Source organism: Pimephales promelas, chromosome 23 (genome assembly GCF_988280905.1).
Source record: "Pimephales promelas chromosome 23, fPimPro1.hap1.1, whole genome shotgun sequence".
NCBI lineage: Eukaryota > Metazoa > Chordata > Actinopteri > Cypriniformes > Leuciscidae > Pimephales > Pimephales promelas.
This window is the reverse complement of record NC_142791.1, coordinates 6,962,246-6,983,910: the sequence shown is the minus strand read 5'-3', so window position 1 is coordinate 6,983,910 and position 21,665 is coordinate 6,962,246. Positions and strand designations below refer to the sequence as shown.

Sequence of the window (21,665 nt, the reverse complement as noted above, 5' to 3'; positions counted from 1 at the left end):
GGGATAGATGAAAATATGAATAGGGAAGAAGAAAAGACTATCGCAACTTCCCTGCCAATTTTAAAGCAGACAACCATTTCAAAATTCAAATTTTAGGTATGAATTTTCAGAGGTCATTTCTGTTATTTTTTCATTTATGAAACAACTTAAAACTGCTATACTAATTTTCTTCTGGGTTTTAGATCTGCAAAATGCACAAAATTAGGCTTTTCAATCACTTTCAGTGGACCTCTGTCTTTCACTAAGTGACAGACGGACACCAGATGTTAGAAACCCCCATCTATGGAGTTGATAATGCTGTGAATATTATTTAAAAGGAAGGATATTTTAACACAGATTATTTGTTCTTCTTTCACTGCAAGAGGCATCTGGTGCTTAGAAATGAATCAGGATTGATCTTGCATGTTGACCGCATTAAATAATTCAGCTTGCTGCTCTTTGCTCACAATGAGAAATATTCAAGAGTATCTCATAGTGTTTGTATTGGTTTAGTCATGTTCTGTGGCAATGAGTTTGGAAATTTGATTTAAAACCCTGACGACTTTGAGGGTTTTACCAGGGGCGTCATGTTATTTTTAGACATGACCATGAAAAAACATGACCAAATGACCAAATTTTGAGTAAAACGTTTTGAGAAGTAAAACGTGTCTCATATAGGCCAATAATTTTAACATATACATATATGTATACATATATAATCAAAGGGGAAATATCATGAAAATCTGACTTTTTCGTGTTTAATTGCTACAATCGGGTCTGGTGCATCTACCAATCCAGAAAAAGTGAAAAGTAACTTTTTCAACCCAGTAACTTTGTTTTGGTAAGTCTTTCAATGAAAGTATTTAAAAAAAAAAAAGCAGATCAGATTTCACTCACCTTCTGATGTAGGAAGGGGATTTTATTATAATATTACCGTCCCTTAACCTGCACTTTTCCACCCACGGTGCCGCCATTTGGTTTTCGCAAGCGACAACAGTGTAACCAGTTCTAACGCAATGGCAAAAGTTCAAGCTGCACAGATGAGCACAGAACACTATTTGACCAAAAATGTCTCAGCTGTCTTATAAAGACCTCACAGAGCTGTGTAAAAGTTAAGTCGATGAGATAAATCATTGTAAAGTAACTCCACAACAACTAAATAAATCCACTAACCATTCAGAAACATCTTTGTTTCACATCCTTGTTTCAAAAACAACATTGTTTATGAAAAACATTGCCTACCTTACCTTTAATTCTTATTTATTTAATTCTGAATATTGAATTTATGAATTGTAAGAATTATATTTCTCGTGAGTCTTCATGTTAGTTATTTCTTAGTCATATTTTAAAGGACGCGCGAGAGATCACTTCCGGCGTAACTTTGGAGACGGTTCAGTTCGGTTCAGTTGAACATCTGATTCAGATCAGATCGACGGCTGTTAACAAGAGGTAAAAACTATATAAATACTGTTCGTTTTACCTCATAGACCTGCATTATATAATTAGGTAAGCTAAAACATATCAAAAATGAATTTCAAAGTGAACTATCCCTTTAAAAAGCAAAAAATGTATTTTGCACTAATCTATAGTTCTGATACCATTTTTAAGTTTGACAATGAACATCCAAAGCTGAATATAAAAGCAGGGTGTGCTTCTCCCAGAGTGCACTGTTTGACCAAACTCTTATGAGCCTCAACGTTGCCATGGGTCTCCAACAGTCACGTTTAATCTTGATCGGGCTCTCTTTGTTTGTTATTTTTTGCCAGAGACTTCCAGCCTTGCCATAGAAACCCGATCTTACGTGGTTTTTGGTCTAATACATAGTCGAATATCACTGAAATAGTCCACTGCATGATAATTACAGAGGCCGCAAATCAGAGGTCCCTGTGATGTGGACGGCTAGCCAACCTCTAAGCGGTACAGCAGATCTCCCAAATATTAAACCACTACCTTGCTTTTCCATCCTGGGCTATCTGTGTCTAGTGATGGGAAACGCAGTGGTGTATCAATGCGACTTTTGACTCTCGCCTGCTCATGTAGAAGCCAACAAGCAGACTCACACTCTTCCACAGTTAAGCTCACCAAACACTCTTCATCTTCACTGATGTGGGAACAAAGATTATAATTATTAGACTTATAGAAATATAATGGCTGGTTGTATTTGTTCCATGGGTGCCAAGAACCGGGACCAAAATGTACTGTAACCTCGGACAATCATAGAGAAGCGCAGCCAACCAATGGTTGCATTTGAGCTTAATTTAACGGCTGCTTGTTCACAGATGTTAGCTGCAATATTAGGTTCTGTTGAGGACAAACTGTGACAGGAAAATTAATTTAGAATCTGTTGTAAGAATATCCAGGCTAATGTTAATAGCTTTGTTGCTATTTTGCTTCCATTTTATGCATTTTCCCAGAGTTCGCGAAGATACATTGGTAAACGAAAGACATGATGGGAATCGTTTCCCAGAGCTACAAGTTTTCCAAATGCGTAAAATAACTGAACAAATGTACGTAGTCAAGAAAGGTCCTTTATAAATATATTTTTGCGGTCAAAGCTTGAGCATTATTAGCTAATGCATTTGTCCAAATATTTGGTCTGATTGTTCTGAATGAGGCAGAAAATCCATTGACATAACTGAGGAGATCTTACTGTTTCTACAATGGATGGCCTATTTACATTCTTTTCCATCCACCCTAATTTACTGTATTACAAATCTCTTCTGTCAAGGGTGTACTTGAATGATGAAACAAAAGTAAACATCTGTTGCAGTCTGAGCACTTTAACTGGATCTCACTGTACACTGTGAAGAGACATGTTTTTTGAGACACTTCTTTTTGGCTGATTGCACCAGTTTTACTGTAAACTCACCATTGCATAACATAGTATTTTAATCTTTTGTGTCATAGCTTTAGACCCGTTTCTTCTGTGTGAACCGCTTGTATAACATTCTTATATGTTCCCTGATTCATAAATATATTTCAGTTTGAATAAGAAAAAAACACATTTGTAGATTTGGCAAACAAAAAGCAATTCCAGTGCATTGTGGTACATTTTATCAGGACTGTGTTCTCTGTAAATCAGACTACTTTGGACAATTGCTCCATTTCTTGCATTCTTCTGAAAAGACAGATGAGCAATCTCAATCTCATAATTGATGTGTCCTTATATTTGACCTGTTTCGGGAACCAAGTCACTCTGGAGTCCAGCAGACGGGTGAGTTTTCACATTTTCAAAATTGTTCTTGATCTAAATCCAGCACCATTTCAAGTTTCACATTGTTTTGGCATGCGGTGTTTAATGGACTTTTAATTGTTCCCACAAGAATGCTTATCCCAAAATACTGATTTATTTAATTTTTTAAATAATTGGTCGTTGTCATTACATATTTACATAGTTAGTTGTGAGTGCAATAGACTTGTAAATAAGTTGTGGGGATGCGATTTTGATTCGTTTCAGTGACTTGAATCTTTTGAATCTGTTTGGCAAAAAAACTCATTGGTTTTTGATGAAGCTCAAACACGTAACACACGCGAACCTCATTGGTTCTTGCAGGTCAAGCGAACATGCTTGAGTTTCCATTTACCACAACTGATGTGTTCGTTGATGAATGTTTATATGTCAATAAAGGCCTAAATTAAGCCTGTTCATCATATAAAGCGGTTATGTCTCTTTAGATAATTTGGACTAAACCACTCAATTCACATGGATTCGTTTTATGATCTCTTTATGAACTTTTTTTTAAACGTCAAAGTGGTAGTTGCTTTGAATGTCAATGGAGGGACAGAAATTTCTCCGATTTCATTAAAAATATCTTAATCTGTGTTCCAAAGATGAATTAAAGTCAATTAAATGATGTAAATGATGACAATTTTTATTTATAAATAATTTTTGGTTGAACTAACCATTTAAATGGTACTATAAAGCAGCTTTAGCATCACTTCTCTGTAAGAATTTTATTCATCCATGTGCAAGATAGACAAAACCCTCCATGTGCTGTCCAACACAAACGTTCTCCACTGTGTTTCAAGTTTTCCGGCTGAACAGATACTCTCACTGAGACGTGGTTCACACATCCTTCCTGAAGTTCAAAAGTCGGGCGCTACTGTCGGAAATGGATGAGCTGAATGATTTGGCCTCCTGCATGAACGGAAGCTGTACCAGAATCATTTCCACCATTCTTGGGGTCGAAGGACAAACATCTTTATCACCGTGGCACAACAATCTGCATAACAATAAACAGGAAGCAGGTGAGATATCCATTTGCGTATTTTCTTGCACTTGACCTTCCCATCCTTCCTTTTTTTAGTCATACGTCATTTTTAATGTGTCGAAGCTGAGAGAATGGCTGAGGATGTCTTTACCAATGATTTTTCAGTAGATACTAAAATTTAATTTAAATGCCATAATGGAAAGAATAGGCTCATAAAAGGGGGGAAACGAGGGCCCATGGAAGTGACCCCTGCGTGTGACCTTGCAGGACCTTTTAGAGTCTGGATCTGCTTCTTAAAGTGTTCTGTTTCACTCTTGGACTGATTAGAAGCGATTAATGCTGATAAGAAAACAGCAACACAATACTGGAAGGGTGAACTTTTAGCATATGATGCCAAAACTGCATGCAGTCTTTGTGTTCATTATACACACATCCACCTCTTTGCTCACACACAATCCATAATCATGCCACACCATCGACACACATTTCTCACGCACATACTACTGAACATGCACAAACATACAGAATAATTTGCCAGTCTAAAAAGATGTGGTGCTTGTTTTAACGTAATGTTGAGTGACTAGGCACAATGCAGAGGAAAGGCCAAGTGTTGTCAAGAGTTTCTTTCTTTCCCACGATGCTTTTCACAGTCAGGGCACCACAAGGAAGGAAGCTGACGGTGAGGTTTGTCGCCTTGGCAGAGGTGGCCATGTTGCTCTCCCCATGCACTCTGTTGGACATAAAGTAAAATAACTCATAGGAAGTTCTCAGGATTTTGCACTTCCTGTTTTCAAAAAGGCGGGTTTGACATACAATACAGGGCAAAACAGTGATTTCAAAGACTTGCTTATGAAACGCTTCATTAATTTAACACTGTTACACTTTCAATATTAGGATTCTGTTATATGCACTGTATACATTACCATTTTTAAAGAAATCAATACTTTTATTTAGCAAGAATTTAGCATTAAAGACAAAATACATTATAAAAAAATAAGTCTTTCAAATACATTTTTTTGTTGTTCTTGCTTTCTATTCATTAAAGAATCCTAAAAAAAATGTGTCAAAAAAAATCATTATCTATATTGATAATAATAAGAAATGTTTCTTGAGTACCAAATCCGCATATTAGAAAAAAATTGACACTGAAGACTTCAACTTTATGTAAAAAAATTACATTTTAGAATATGTTAAAATACAAACTATTTTAAATTGTTATAATACATCACAAGTGAAAATAGATTGCAGAGAGAGAGAAAGAGAGAGATATCAGATGTTTATACTTTAGATATTATGTCATATACATAAGTTATTCTTCTGCCACATGTGAAAAAATCTCATATCATTGGATCCTCAAACCAAAAATACCATTAAAATATGATTATAATCACAACAATATACAGCAGTTAACTACTTATCCATCAATATGTCTGCACAGGAGTGAGAAACGGATATAAATGAAATCCAAAGTCAATGCATTAACATCCGCAGTGTAGTGTATCTTGGACTGACAGAACCTCCCATGAGTTTTTCTTCAAGAGATCTGTGATTTTAATCAAATCTGTCAGTCTCTGCACAATGGAACAAATATCTTTACATTTTTTCAACCCAGCAAATTTGATCGACATTGTACGTGTCAATAAAAAGCCTATTGAATAACATTTAACTGCTACAGTATTATTTCTGGATTCTGAACATGCTCCTTTGCAAGCTTCATCTCTTTGTGCTTTCTCTACTGTATATCAGTTTCCTTCACTCCCTTCAGACCTTGAACATCTTCTCATGCTTAAACACACAGCCCAGGCCTAATTACATCATCTCTTCCAACTTAAGCAATAAGAATGTAAAAAAAACACCAACAAAGATCTCATTTCTTTGAATTTGATTCTTTTTATGTGCATATTCACACACACACACACACACACATCCACACAGAATCACATCAATTTGCACAAAGGCTGGAAAGCAGTTATCAGAACTTAACCTTTTTTTTAGTTTGAGATGATTTAGTATTAGCAAATTAGATGTGACAGATAAGACCAATGTTTTCCTGATTTCCTGGCTGACATATGAAGTTTTCATGATGATGTGTTGAAATAAATCTTTCAGGATTTGATGAAAAACAACTGTCAAAGACTGAATTTATTGAACTTGTCAAAAACTGTGAAGCTGGTGACATTCCAAGGTTTCAAAAACACTCTAAATGTGCGTATTAAATTCATTAATAGATTTTGAGAAGTAAATGAATACAGATGCGGTGACGCTACAGTAAAGGCCTTGAGTTTACTGTATTTTGCCATTCAAAAATAAACGTATTCTCTGACTTGAGCTTAAAGGGACACTCCACCCATGTGCATTAAGATTTCCATTGTTAGAAATCGCAGCATGGCATCATGACTTTTGTGTAAACATACGCGCCACTTTCAAGTCAAGTGGCGTCTTATCTATACGCATTTTGAGCTATCCGCGTGTATGCGTGTATGTCTACGCCGTTAAATGTCCGAGTGATTCCGCGTGTATGTACACGCCATTAAATGTCCGAGCGAAACGAAGCAAAATGTAGATCTATGTCTGGGGAGCGATATTTTTTTTCCTAGGATGGTAGGGGAGGTTTAGGGACGGGGTTGGGGTAGGTCATTTCTTTATATATACAGTAATGTAACGTTAAGTCAACGGCATTCATAAACACGCTGAAAAGCGATTGTGCGTGTTGATAGCACGCCAAAAATAGAAATACGAATTGGCGTGTCATACATACATACGCCATTTCATGAGATCAGTCTGGAAATCCAGTCATACTATTGAATGGTCGTGCAACACTCTTCGTGCAACGAGAGAAATCTTCTATTTACCTTTTTCACTTCCTCCTACAATGAGGCAAAAAAATCGTAATTTTACGTCATTGTAGGAGGAAGTGTAAGAGAGGGGGATTTCTGTAAAGACTACAAGCACTAGTTCCCACCCTTTCAAACCCGGGGGTTAGACCTAATGCGCTAACAGACCAATCACAGATCAGTGCCAGTGCGTTTGATTTCACCGGCAAAAAATTTTTGAAAATATGGACGGAGGTTCTGAATACGGTTCTGACGTAAACGGTAATAACCAGACTGAATAAGAATGAAAATTTCGGTGCATGAGTCTCTGCAGGTGATACTCCGCTACAATGGCGATCCTCGTGAGGCTTAAGTTTCCGGCGGATGGATTACCCCCCTTGGTGTAGTGTTTTTTTTGCAAAGTGACATCGCCATCTACTGGCCTGGCATGCAAAATGCAGAATTTTTAGTACTTTTTGTGGATCCTTGTGAATGGAAAAAATTCAAAGGAAATACGTTTCTCTTTTTGTCGTGTAAACGTACATGTAGATATTTTTTGGAGGGGGAAAGAAAGCCCACTCGTTTACAATTACGACCTTGTTCATGTGTGTTCAACTCTTACAATCTCTCTGACATGCACTGTAATTTGATAGACTCTCATTGTCCTTAAAGTTCAATATCTGACCACTGTAGAGAATAACAGAAAAGGCTGTTATGACTTTGTGAAAAAAGACATCATTTCCTCTCCTCACATTATGGAGAGTGACCTACTTTTTTTACATTATGTTTTAGGGAAGAAAGTGTGAACTAGAATTGTACCAGACTTTTGGCTAGAGAGGTAATGTTGATCGACATGAATAAGGAAATTATTCAGAGTTTGAATAAATATGTCCATAAAAACATAACGTTAGGCTACTAAAATGTGTTCCTATGTCCACAATGTCCACAATTTCAAGTATCACACACGTCAAAAATGTCTCGGTCCAAGCCAGTGAAAAGTCTGTTAGGACAGGCAAAATCAGCCTGTGTGAATGAATGGCGCTGGCACCTTAGACAGAAACCCTTATTAACTCTAAATGAGCCATGACAAAATGACCTCACTGTGATTGGACTCACCAAAGCTGGGATATGAAGCTCTAAGATTAAGATGGCTTGAGCAGGAGTCTTTCACAAAGTTTCAGGTACTCATGTCCCATTTCTCCAAAAGATAACAGCATTGGTGGGAAATCAGCAATGGAAAAACTTCAAACGCAACATATACAGTAGGCTACAGCTCCACATGCGTGGGTTTAACTCTGTGAGATTACATTTAAATTGAGTTTGTGTGTTTTAGGCTGGGAAAGCATGAGCCTCTATTGGTTGAATTGTATTGCATCTAGACATAAAATCAGAGAATGAGGCTGATATCTGAAGGTTATGAACAGAGGCCAAGTGTGTCCTAAACCTTGTGGGGAGCCTCTCCCCAAACGCTCGCACACTAGAAACGCAACGTCACCATCTGCTAACACTTAGGAGCATGTATCATAAGTTTTGCGGTATAAAGTCTTTTTTTACAACAGAATTGAACTGCAAAGAAATTTACATATAAGATGATTGAATGCTGATTTCACCTCAAGGTTTATAAAGGACTTAAATATTTATGCGCAATATTCAGATTATAACTCTGGAGAAAATGGAGAACAATGAATGTGATATTTACAGTAAGACTCATGGATTTAGAACACAAATTGCACCTTTAAATTTGAATCGTTTAACAAGGAAAGACTGTGTTCTCTTCTGCAGGTTTGTATTCATGCAGCAACCCATCTCTCTACTTAACGCTTGGGTGCAGTTGGAGGGGGGGTTGACCTGAAACCCAGGTTGATAAATGACCTTGCTGTCACACTGATTCTCCTGGTACTGCTGTGCACTGAGACTCCATCGGTCTGCGGGGTGCACGCCCATGCTCCCTACAAATAATGTCCAGCAAGGTCTAGTAGACATTTTTTGATGTATACACTCATAGACATTGAATAATGCAATGCTAATTTATTCTAAATCATTAAAACAACCATCAATCTATGACCATCAATGAATAGGCTCATATTCATATTTCATATATTTTTTTTGTACGCCCACAACCCCAAACCTCACATGTTCCTATATGTGTGTGTGTGTGTGTGTGTGTGTATATATATATATATATAGAGAGAGAGAGAGAGAGAGAGAGAGAGAGAGAGCTGTCAAACGATTAATCGTGATTAATCGCATCCAAAATAAAAGTTTGTGTTTACATAATATATGTGGGTGCACTGTGTATAATTCTTTTATATGTAAAAATACACACACATGCTTGTATATATTTAAGAAACATGTTCATGTATATACTGTATTGATTTATTTATAATTTATGTTATATATATATATAAATATTTTATACATAAATAAGATATTTTTTGAAATATACATGCATGTGTGTGTATTTATATATATACAAAATAATTATACACAGTGCACCCACATATATTATGTAAACACAAACTTTTATTTTGGATGCGATTAATCGCGATTAATCGTTTGACAGCTCAATACCTACCAATTAATTAATACGAATGTTAGAATGTTTACAATAATGGTGTTTTATCTTGTATATAAGCCTTAAAATTTAATATTATATATGAGAACATTGTGCACGTATATGCAAATGTAGTCTTTATGCAAAAACATAATAGCTACACCATCAAACTACAAGGTCCAGAAGCTGGTTCTTTGTCTTAAAGCCACTTCTCCAAGGTAGAGCATGGTGGCACTATAGTCTACAGGAACCAGTCTAGTCCTAGTCCTCCTCTTTGCTCCCCCTTTTGTACCGCTCCCCACGTGTCGAATATATTAGCAACCCAAATTAAGAGAGGCCGGGCCTGAGGTGGGTGTCGGATTTCACTCGCGGAGGTGCGGGGTATCCACAGAGCGTCCAGTCCATGCAGTATTGGATGCTGAGGTGACCGTTATACGAAGGTGCGCGTTACTATTAACACACAGAGGCAATCGCATGATATCCTGATCCCGTTTGGTGAATGGAGTAGTGAATGCGGACCCGCTCACACCTGAGAGGCTATATAGGCTATTATTTGCCGGCGAAAGCAAGGAGAAGCTGCTTGAGTAGGCTATTTAATCTCTTTCCCATGGATTTAAGGCTGATGTATTTATCTTAAAACAAAAACGATCCGTTTGAGGCTGGGAACGGGCTGGATACATCTGCATACAAATTGGATTTGAGTGAGACAACGGATGCTCACAGACAGCGGCGGAGCTCGATCAGATGAATGTAAGAATCAATGTCGTTATCCTATCTTTCACTATGATTTAAGACAGTCTGCTTAACACTGATTCTGACACCTCAAGGGTTTGCTCAAGAGAAAATGTTGAGGGGCGCACGATTTAGCCACATTTTTATTGATCATTTAATTCATTCACATTTCTGTTTGAGCAAAACCAATCGCTTCTTTGTGTAGTAGCCTATACAAGAGTGTGGTTTCATTCATTTTCTTATACCCCGATGAAGTGAGTGACTGTAGCCTATTCGTCAGCGTATTTCATGTCAGCTGGTTAAAGTGTGCAGCTTGGATGCGTTAAGGACTCAAGAAAATTAATGTTTCCTAAATTGACCAACACGTATCTCATAACTCAGCAAAAACAAACAGAAAAATTATCTAAACCTAATTTAGGTTTAGTTAATTAACCAGTTAGTCCATTCTGGATGTTCTGTTCAGGTGGATTTCCGCAGGCAGGGTGCAATTAGGGGAGTGGGGCTAAATGTGGTTAGGCTGGTTGTGGAGTTTTACTGTATGGGTGAATTCAGGTTGATTCTTGAGACATTTTTTTTCCAGTCATCTCAATGACAAAAAGTCTCCCAACCAATCTGAATTCACCCTACCTGTTAAAGTATATTCAACACAGGTAGGCTATACTTATTTTATTTTTTTGCTGCACAACAAGGCCTGCTGTAGCTAATTAATCACTTTATTAAACATTAACATAGCCTATCGCAGGCTATCGTAGCCTAAAAATGGACAATTATTATGTCTTGAGTTTGCACAAGGCAAACTTAAAAACATTAAGCTCCAAAGTCATATCATTTAGGCTACTTTGAACTAATGCAGTGTGGGTATTTTTAAACATCCACGTTCAAAGATATTTTCTGATACTGTTGGCAAATTGGCAAAGAATTGTTCCCACCAAGTATGTCTCAGATCCTACAATGAGCCATATCTTTACTAAACATGGAATAAGCGAGTGCTATCTATTCCTTGCACGTAAATTGAAACGTTCTCAGCAAATGATCAAGCGTAGATCGGGTTCTTCTTGAGCGGCGAGGCGTGCATTCTCCAAAAACAGACTCCCATTTTTAACAAGAGACATATGTTTGAGTTTTTGTAGGATTACCAGTTTTTTTTTGCTCTCTTTTATCGGTCACTGCGGCTACCGGACGCGTAGCTATAGTATGTGCCTGCACTCAACGTAACTGCACGCACCTCACGGCATCAAAGCATGACTATTATTTAGGTCCCTCAATCAAACTACACAGGCTGTAATTAAGTATCATGAGCGTGTAGTTAAAAGAGAAGAGAGCAGTTCGCTCACTCATGTGTGAAAGGCATGTAATATTGTGGTGGGACTGACAGAAGTAGCACTGGTGTTGTGTGCACTGAGTACTGGAAAGTAGAAGCGTGATTGCAGATGTGTAAGAACGTATCAATTTTGCAATGGGACCCCACTGTTGAGTTCTGTGGCGATTGCTTCAAGACTGCACTGCTTTAAAATCCACTTCCCTCATTTTTTTGCTGCACTTAAAGAGTGATGGGACAGAATACAGAACTGGGACTTTTCTCTGATTGTGTCACTGTATTAGTGGTGGGGTTTTTAGTGACCTTTCTGGAGATTATATCATTACGCCTTCAGGTGGCAGCAAGCGTTTTTGTAAATGATGAGTATATGAATCATTCACTAATTCGATTCGTTAAAGGGTTAGTTCACCCAAAAATGAAAATTATGTCATTATGACTCACCCTCATGTCGTTCCAAGTCGGTAAGACCGGTTTTGGATGAACTAACCCTTTCACCAAACGCTACTACTGTGTGTTGCTTTGAGACGCGCAACAGTAAATCCTTCTTTAGTGGTACAACAAATAATAAAGTAACTAGAAATACTGTCTGTGACTGAAATGTAAATTACTCAATAGGAACTTCTTGTTAATTAAATTGTAGAATAAAAACAAACACATCAGTGATATTCGGAACAACACGTCTGCTCATTTGATATCGCTTAAAAATAATTTACTGGCTACTCTTGTCAATATTTTAGCGGATGAAATGAGAAATCACTCAGTGTTGTGGCACTGTTCTCCTATTCAATCAACTCAAATCTGTTTGTAGGATTCAGCGGAAGCACAGGCCATAGATGGCCAAAGCGTCCTTCACGGCAGTCTATGACGGACACTTGTACCGTATTAACAAAGCAAAGACCGATGTTCAATAGATTGTGGTTTCACTTGGGTGCCATGCATTCATGAGTGCTATTTGTATTGTAAGAAACATCTGTTCATTGGGCATTGGCCTCCCAGATAGCAAACTGACATTGAATCAACGTGGAAATATGACATCGAAACAACGTTGATCTGACATTGTTTTGCTCATCGAATTAACGTTGAACCAACGTCAGACGCGTCATTCTTTCAAAACTAACGGAAAATCAACTTGAAATCAACGCGTTGTTTCAACGTTATGAAAGCAAACCAATTTTCGATTTCATTTAGCTTTGAAGAATGCCGCGTCTGACGTTGGTTCAACGTTAATTCGATGAGCAAATCAACGTTGTTTCAATGTCATGAGAGACGTCGTTTCCACGTTGATTCAATGTCAGTTTGCTGTCTGAGCTGTCAGTCATGATTGGACGTGAGCTCGATTCGGTGTGGTTTTGAACAAATGGTGATGTACATTGTTGACAGTCTCAGCGCGTATGATTTCAAAACATCGATGTACACGGAGAGCTCTGTGATAGCATAGACTGGAAAAAAAATGGACATAGTGTCTGTGACGTCACACATAGGTTTCTGAAGAGCATTTTTGAAGCCCAAAGTGGGCAGAGCCGGCCGTCACCATCTTGGTAGCGCGTCAGTATCGTATTTCCCGAAAATGGGTAAAAAGGTGGGATTAGCTAGCCAGCTAACAGACAGCAGACAAACGGCTAGTGACAGCAGCGGCAATCCACCTGTCACTCAAGTGACCACGCCCTTAATTATGCAGAACTTTAATGCTTAATATAATTTAAACTGAAAAATATACAGGCTCTGCTGTAAAGTTGAGCATATTAACATGGGAGGTATATGGAATTGACTCTCTTTTGGAGCCTGCCTCTAGTGGCCAGTCCATGAATTGCAGTATAAGTCACTTTCGTGTTGGATTCAAGAGAGAGACTGGAAGGTTGCCGCTTGGGTGATATTCAGTGTTGTGAATCGTAACACATTTCATTTGAATTTCATAGTCTGGTTTCTTGCACAACGCTTTTAGTTAATACTGTAAGAGAACAGTTATGAGCTTGGTTAAATATTCTTACATTTGTTTGACAGTTGAGAAGCAGCTTTAATGAGCAACATTGCTGCAAGACCTTAGTGTAGATCTAATTATACATAATTGTGTGATGTGACATCAGTGATTCCTCTCTTTTTTAAATCACATTTACACTGGTTGAAATATACAAGAATCAACCAGATCTATCGTCAAAATCTTTAATACAATTCTTTATCAGTACCAAATAAAGTATAAAATGGCACTTCTGGAACCTCTTTTCCTGCATCACAGATCATAGCTGATGTCAGGAGCGCAGGGCACATGTGCTGTCTCTGCGTGAGACACGTTATAAGGCAGTAAAAGAAAGACATACCCAGTGAGCGGGAGTCTGTTCATACTGTTGCCCATCAACACTTGGACTCCGATCAGAGGCAACACATGGGGGGAGAGGAGCTGTTTGATTTAATTAGAATAAGCCAAGAGAATAGGGTGTGTGTTTCAGTTGGAGGGGATTTGAAACCACTCGTGACCACCACATATTGCTTGAGGATCATTATGTACTTGGTATTTTGTTAAATGATTGCTATTTAATATGAATGTGTATTTGCTACCCTTTTTTAAAGACATTGAAACTCTAAGATTAGAAGTATGGTCTGAACTCTTTGTTGGTCTAGGGGAAACCACGATTAATCTGTTTCCTGCAAACGCCGCAGTCGGAAAGGCGAGAAATAGCCCTTTTGCTGAGTGATTTCCCTGTCTAGATGTTAGATCTCAAGGGTGGATATCCATTTCTTTTTCCTTATGCTCTTAATTGAAGCCTTATAATCATCCCAGAATTGTTCTTTAGATGAAACGCTTTGCGTGTGATTTTTATAGACTTGCCTTATCAAAAAAAGAAAAAAAAAGAATGAAAACGAAATATTTTTTGAAGTTATTCTTGGATGTGTCACAGACCAATTCTCACTCCTCCCTTCTTTGAATGGATGAAAAATTCAACCTAATAAAAATATTCAACCTAGGCTTGTTGGAAATACATGCCTCTTTTGATTACCTGCACGATTTTGATATTTGCATCACATTACCAAATTCATTTGTATGGCTTTTCTTGGTAATACTTGCTCAGTAGCTCACCTGGTACAGCACTGTAGTCCTATGAAAAACCAACACAGTCTCATGAAAGTGCGTGTGATATCACGAATGTCATTTCTCGTGCCATTTATACTCCAAAAATTATTATTATTTTTTTTTTTGCGTGCATATGCTATGCACTGAAAACCCCTTGGTACTGTAAAAAAAATATTTTCATGATTTATCACAACATTTTTTCTATTGTCAAATCAACTTAGACAATTTATGTAGTTCAGATAACATAATATTTTGAGTTTCTGATGATTAAATCAATCTCCTTCTTTCCATTTCAATGAACTTAAAATTTTAAGGCAACCAGGTTATTAATTTTTTTAAGTTAAACCAACAAGTTTTTTACAGTGTACGAACTTTCATGAGATCAGGCTCGAAAAACGAATCACTATTAAAAAGCTCGAAAGCAAGCTAAAATGCCATGGTTACTTCTTTTCTACTGCAGATCTCACTTTGGTTTTGTTAAAGCTACCAGTTCGATTTAGTGTTGGTGTTGCGTTATTTTCAAATGCAGTTGAGCTAATACATTTTAATTTATCTGAAATGTCGCCACAAACACTTTTTTCCAGTGAGCCTGGGGAGCAGATATAAAAACCAGACCTTTTTCCTTTTGTATTTACATACTATTCTAACTTACTTTACACTCAAAGATAGGTAACAAAAACTGTCTAAAACACTTTGTGTCTGTGTGTAATTGTTCTGTTTTTAATTAGCTTACCCAACCGTCTCTATTGTTAGATTTTGGAATCGGCTCCCTGGCACTTTGGTTAGAGCCAAGCCATTATATCCAAGTGCTCCAGCGGCTTTTCCCCTGGGAAAGGTTTCTTTTTTTCCATCTATGAAGCATGTTCTTGCTTAGTCATTTAACCAGGTGGTGATCCACTCCTCTTGTGTGAGGTTTTCTCTTTCAATGTGAGTGGTTACTGAAGTGCAACATATAGTCTTTGCTCTTATTTGTGTGCTTTAGATACTGATAACAAACCAAACCAGGCTTGTGATATGCACAGAGCACTCAAAAGACACCGAATGCTTTGCTCTGCTCTCACCTGTGCTGCTCATTCACTCAGTAATAATGTCATTGAATCATTGAGAGCTTCATTTCACAATACTCCAGTGGAGTGCTTCATATGTCTGAAATCCCTTGACAGCATATTTATTCAGAGTAGCAAACTTCAGTATGGTGGCTTTGTGCTGTTTTACCTCTCATGGCCAGTAATGGTAGTTGTTCTCAAGCATCAGCACTGTCAAATGGACTGGAAATACGCATGTTTGTAGATAAGGTCCGAGTTTGGACAAGTCAGTGTACAATTCTAGTGATGCACAGTTCCTTTTCCTCAATAGGAAGGTACCACGGCCGGTCGGTGGTGGTGATTGCTCCTGGTGTAGCCTTTCTGTAATTCTAATTTAGACAAACATATGTTTTATACATTTTAGCATTAACTTCCCTAGTCTAAGGAGTAAAAACTTGTTGGTCGTTTTTATTGGTCACGTAATTTCTCATGAAATTGACACATTTGAAATATGTCATTAACAGAATATTTTAAAATAAATGGGTTTTTAAAAACTTCTTATTTCCTTTCTTTTCTTACTTATTTGGTTTTATCGTCGACATGAATGTTTTTAATTTTAACATTAATTTAAACATTTAATTTTTTTTTTTTTAGATTTTATGTAAGTAAAATGTTCTGTTGTGATAAAGGACTGTGTTACAGAATACGGTTAAATGTTAAACCAGTTGAAGAGCAAAGCATTTGTTTCCCCCAGAGATTTTAGCATCTGAAGCAATTAGATGTCAGAGACATTTTATCTAGTAGTCTAATACCCAGTTTAGTGTGTATAGTGGGACAGTGTGCTGTAACCTGGGAGACATGGGAACCTGATATGTGGCATCTCAATGTTCAACGTTTGTTAAACAGTTCGTCACTGCTTATTAATAATTCAGGGAGCTTGTCTCTCACTGTCGCTCTTTTCCTTTTACATCCCATTCCTCAAAAGGAGCATGCTGTACACCCGAATCCGATCGTACCAGGGAGACCGCAGGTTGTTTTGCTCATTCCCTGAAGATTTCTCTTTCTTAGAGCACAAGTGTGCTTGGCTGGTATTGGCAAAATGTTAATCTGATTAAAATATATATTTTTATTTAAACATGGGTGGGACTTGATTTCGGGACATGGGTGGGACTAGGGTGGGACTTGATCTCGTTGTTGGGAATTTGTTAGATTGTAGGAAGTTGGACATTGCTAACTGAATCTGATCTGAATGCCAGTTTCCCGTCAGTTGTGGCTGCCGAGACATACGTCATGAAGAGAACAGATGGCAGAGATAAATCTTTTATAATAAACACTGCAACATTCTGTAAAAATTGGAATTGCCAATTTTGACTACATGGTGACTTAACAACCCTGTTTTGGTTACAACCTTGTTTTGTCTTTGGTTGGTGAAGGTTTGAACTTGCAGAGTAGTGTGTAGGGTGTATGTCTAATCTATCATTGGGAAATTATTCTTGACTATTGTTTTTTTTGTTTTTAAATATAGTACAAATATTTTACTAAAAAAAACATTTTTATATGTTTTTATATAAATTCAATATATATTATTAAATTCAATCCCATCCATACAAACATACATGCAATTACATATTTGCTAATAATAACATAAATACTTGCATAAAAAATACTAAAAATTTATATAAAACTTAAAAATTAAGAATGAAAATGGTGTAGCTTTCACTAAATTGGGGTTTACACACGTTGATGAAGGGAACCTTTGTTTCTGGGGTGGCTAACATGAGAAATGTTTCACCTGAACTTGTGGGGTCACTGCTTTAACCCAAAACTTGTTATTTCTGGACTTGCCTCTGATTGGAGAAGGAAATTTGGAAACATTTCTTCCTTGCATTTTTGCCACAGTGACAAACTCCATATTTCCAGTTACTTTCTCAGGAAACCACATACCCTATTAAACCTGTGCCACAGAGAGACCATAAAAAACCAAACTAGTATGTGCTTGTGTGAAGAGAAATGTCGGGAAAGCCATATTACACCAGTTACTTAGGATTACATCATTGTTGTCCAAGCTCACCTGATGATGGAGGTTGTTTTTACTCATGATATCTTTCCTCAGCCCATGTTAGTATGTTAACTGAGAGATTTATCTTTTCCTGGGGCTGGTAAACCTCCCATGAACCAGTGGCAAATTCTCTATACGAGATTTAGAGTTGGCATTGGTTTCAACCTTGGACTCGCTCTTGATGTCTTAAGCTGTTTTGTTTAAGTGCACTGAGGGTCTTTACACACTGAAGAAATTAGTAGTAATTGCCCTCAGAAGTGTAATCTCGGCCTTTATTCAAACGCGGTACAGATGACAGCTAAAAAGCGTGTGTTGGCTACCATGAGCTCAGTGAGTGAGTCACTGGTAAAGCACGCTGATAAGGGATTTTATTGGATCTCATATCTTTAGGGTTTTGCAAATGTTTGTAGAGAATTACGTTTTCTTTGAGATATAGAGTTTTATAAGTGTAGTGCAGTTTCATACCAGGCACACAAATAGTCTCAATCAGTGGTTATCAACCTGTTTTTGCTTCAGGTTTTACATTGGACATCAAATTTAGCATTGTTTTTTTTCCCCTCCTCCCAACTATTCCAGTAAGAAACTTTTAAGTTAAACTTTTCCGTAAATACTCTTTGCATTTTATTTAATGGATGCTCAGCGACCTGATCCTTCTTTGTTCATCTGTCACCTGCTTCCTCAGTCTTAGCGTAGCTCAACTGCCATAAAAACCAACTAAGCCAGTCTCATATCAGTTGGAATCTCTTACTAAGTCCCGCCTGCCACCTTCACCGTTAAATCAACCAACTCCAGCATTTTGACGACAGCTGGACGGCTAAAAGCAGAAAGCCCATGGAGGTCTGGCACTGTGGTTGTCTAAATACTGAAAACTGAGCGGGAGTGAATTCCATACCCATTTAGCCTGCGGAAACTGTGGCAACTGCTCATCCGTATTCAGTCATTTCAGACCCATCATAAGCATAGGTTTTGGTGAAAGATTTCTCATTCATCCCTCAAATAGAGCCAAGTTTCTTAAAATGAGACATCCCACCCTGCGATGGTTTCTGCATCATTTTTATAGTGCAACAAGAATGCAATCTCTCACAGTTTGAATTTTCCAATGCTTCTTACAAAAGTAGTTAGGCTATCAAATTAGTTTTGAGATATAAGTTTGAATGTCCATATTCTTAAATCTCGGCGGTCTAACATGGCGGTGAGCTTCGGCTCACGTTGACTAGGACAGCCGGCCCCCCGCAGGTTTTCCTCAGACGCCTCTGTCAATCACTCAGTCTGGCCTCTGTTTATTCGGAGAGATCGTGATGGAGAAACCGTCAGCTCCTAGTCCGCCGGCCCCCTCGACAACCTTTTTATGCTATGTATTTTAATATGCCGTTAAATATAAGAATGAGACACATTGTGAGGCAATGCATCGTGGGCCTCCATGATCTCAGAATCTGTTTAAATTGGCTTAAAGTGGCCCCCAAGTGCCCCACAATCTCTGCTACTTTCATTAGAATGAACATTGGGCCCGCCACACTTCACACAAATACCTATAGGGGGTCCCCTGATCCTAAAATTGTAGGTTTGAGGTTTTAACCCCCAATACAACTGTTTTTCTGCCCTATAATGATCACTTAAATTGTTTCAATTCGATCCATGTGACTCAAACTAGATTTGTTTCAGATCATCGATGTGATAAACATATAGTCATTGCTGTAATTTGTGTGTAAGTGTGCTTCTTTACACACGCTAGTACTAGAAATCACATGTAAGTGAAGGTCGTAGATACTTGATTAGGACAGATCACATGGTTCCCTGCCGGTCAACTGTGTTTTTGAGGATAATTATTTGTAAATGCCTACAATTAGTGGCACAAAACCACTTGATGGGTTATACACAACCACACAGGACAGGCTCAGACTGTAGACATATTTTTGATAGATAAAGATAAAGCATTACTTTTAAATCTGTTCTACCCCTGTCATAAACCTATTGACTCATTGTGGCCACTAGAGGGAGCCTGCTTGAAAAGCCTTGTAATGAATGAAAACATTCGTGTGGTTTCATCTGGAGGGCTTCTTTCTTGTTAAAAAAATGGCACTGAAGTCCAAATTCAATATTTCTTTTCGTCCTACGGTGAGTTCTGTGCATCTCACTGGAGAACTCTTAAAAAGCACTGACAAGGACAAATTGCATTTGTAATCCACTTATGTATAGAGACCACAACAGCCCACAGTGATGATTTGCCATCATTATGCATTGAGGTTTGGATAATACTGACTTTACCAACAGATACTCTACACAGCGCAAGTGCAAAGACTCCTGAGGTTTGTTGTGATCCAAGCCAAAGTAGTATAATTTTCTAATTGTGCTAGTGCGCTTCTTCAGTGGCGGATAAAATATCATCCCGAGACTGACCATCTGTAGCAGATTGCTTCACAGAGGATTCAGCCTTCACACATATGACAAGAGAAGAGATGCTTTCCAAACACATGCTCCAAACTTCTGTCTGGCCTTTTTGTCTGAGTAATGTCTTTCTGTCTGCTCAAAATTAGTAGCTAAGTTTGCTTCTTTAATATGGCTTTAAAAAAAGTCTAAAATCATCTAACTACTGGCTGCTTTTGGTTTGAACTGACTGCACTCAAAGGATGAATAACCTGCTAAATGAATAAATGTACTCAAGAATATTATATCTCAATATCTAAACATTGTTTTTAACATGTTGGGATTCAAGTGGCAGCAAGCAAGAGAGGCTTGTCCTGCAATCTGGTGACCACCCTTTCAAATATGAATGAATCTATGCCAGTTGGTTGACTAAGCGGCCATATTCATAACATCCTGGGCTGCTATTTACTGTACAGTTATGCAAGTACAGCTGTTATATTACATCCATATAACATATCAAATATGAGAACAATGGTATCATTTTTTAGATTTTCATATTAAAAAAATCTTATCCAGCTGATGGGTGTATGAGGTCTAGTGTAAACAAATGTCGATCTCATAGTAAGGCAGAAATATTTAGTGTTACATTCACCATATTTAGTTACAGTTCCTCTTGTTTGTGTATGTATACAAGTGGCTCATCTGCTATTATTTCTTGGATGGTACCCACTCATCTTAATATGACTGGAAAAAAAACATATAATTTTCATTCATTATAGGAAGCATATTAGGATTTATTGTTCTGTTAAATAAAAACAATTTACAAGAGGTGTCTTGATTATAATACACGGTTTTATACACGGTTATTAAAGCATTTGGGACTATATGACAGCATCATAGAAACATGGGAAATATATGCATGTTAAAGGGTTAGTTCACCCAAAAATGAAAATTAAGTCATTAATTACTCGCCCCCATGCTGTACCAACCCCGTAAGACCTTCGTTCGTCTTCGGAACACAAATGAAGATATTTTTGATTAAATTTGAGAGCTGTATAACTACCACATTGGCTCCTAAGGGACTGCCTCTTGACGGCCCAGAAAGTCAATGAAGAACACTACTTCAGATCGCAATTCTCGAGCATGCGTCGTGGAAATCTAAGGAAATCTCGTTTCTGGCCTACAAGGAAGAAAAGAAATAGTCGAATAAACTCGTTATTTTTGTTTGTTTTTTCGCACAAAAAGTATTCGCGTCGCTTGATAAACATGTAGTTGAGCCACGGTAGTCACTTGGGATATTTAAACATTTTCTTCATTGACTTTCTGGGCCGTCAAGAGGCAGTCCCTTAGGAGCCAATGTGGTAGTTATACAGCTCTCAAATTTAATCAAAAATATCTTCATTTGTGTTCCGAAGACGAACGAAGGTCTTACGGGGTTGGTACAGCATGGGGGTGAGTATTTAATGACTTAATTTTCATTTTTGGGTGAACTAACCCTTTAAGGCGTAGTGCATGAATAAGAGCATACAACATATGCATTAGT

The 21,665-nt window shown here is 37.7% G+C and overlaps 1 protein-coding gene across 1 annotated transcript in view; it reads left to right on the top strand.

Annotated features, from left to right (window-relative positions):
* The first annotated feature begins 9,921 nt into the window (after positions 1 to 9,921).
* The window catches only part of dchs1b (dachsous cadherin-related 1b), a 94,362-nt gene continuing 82,618 nt past the window's right edge, over positions 9,922 to 21,665 (top strand). The window contains exon 1 of the mRNA XM_089126526.1: positions 9,922 to 10,307. The gene's annotated coding sequence lies outside the window, so the exon portion shown is untranslated. The remainder of the gene's footprint in view (positions 10,308 to 21,665) is intronic.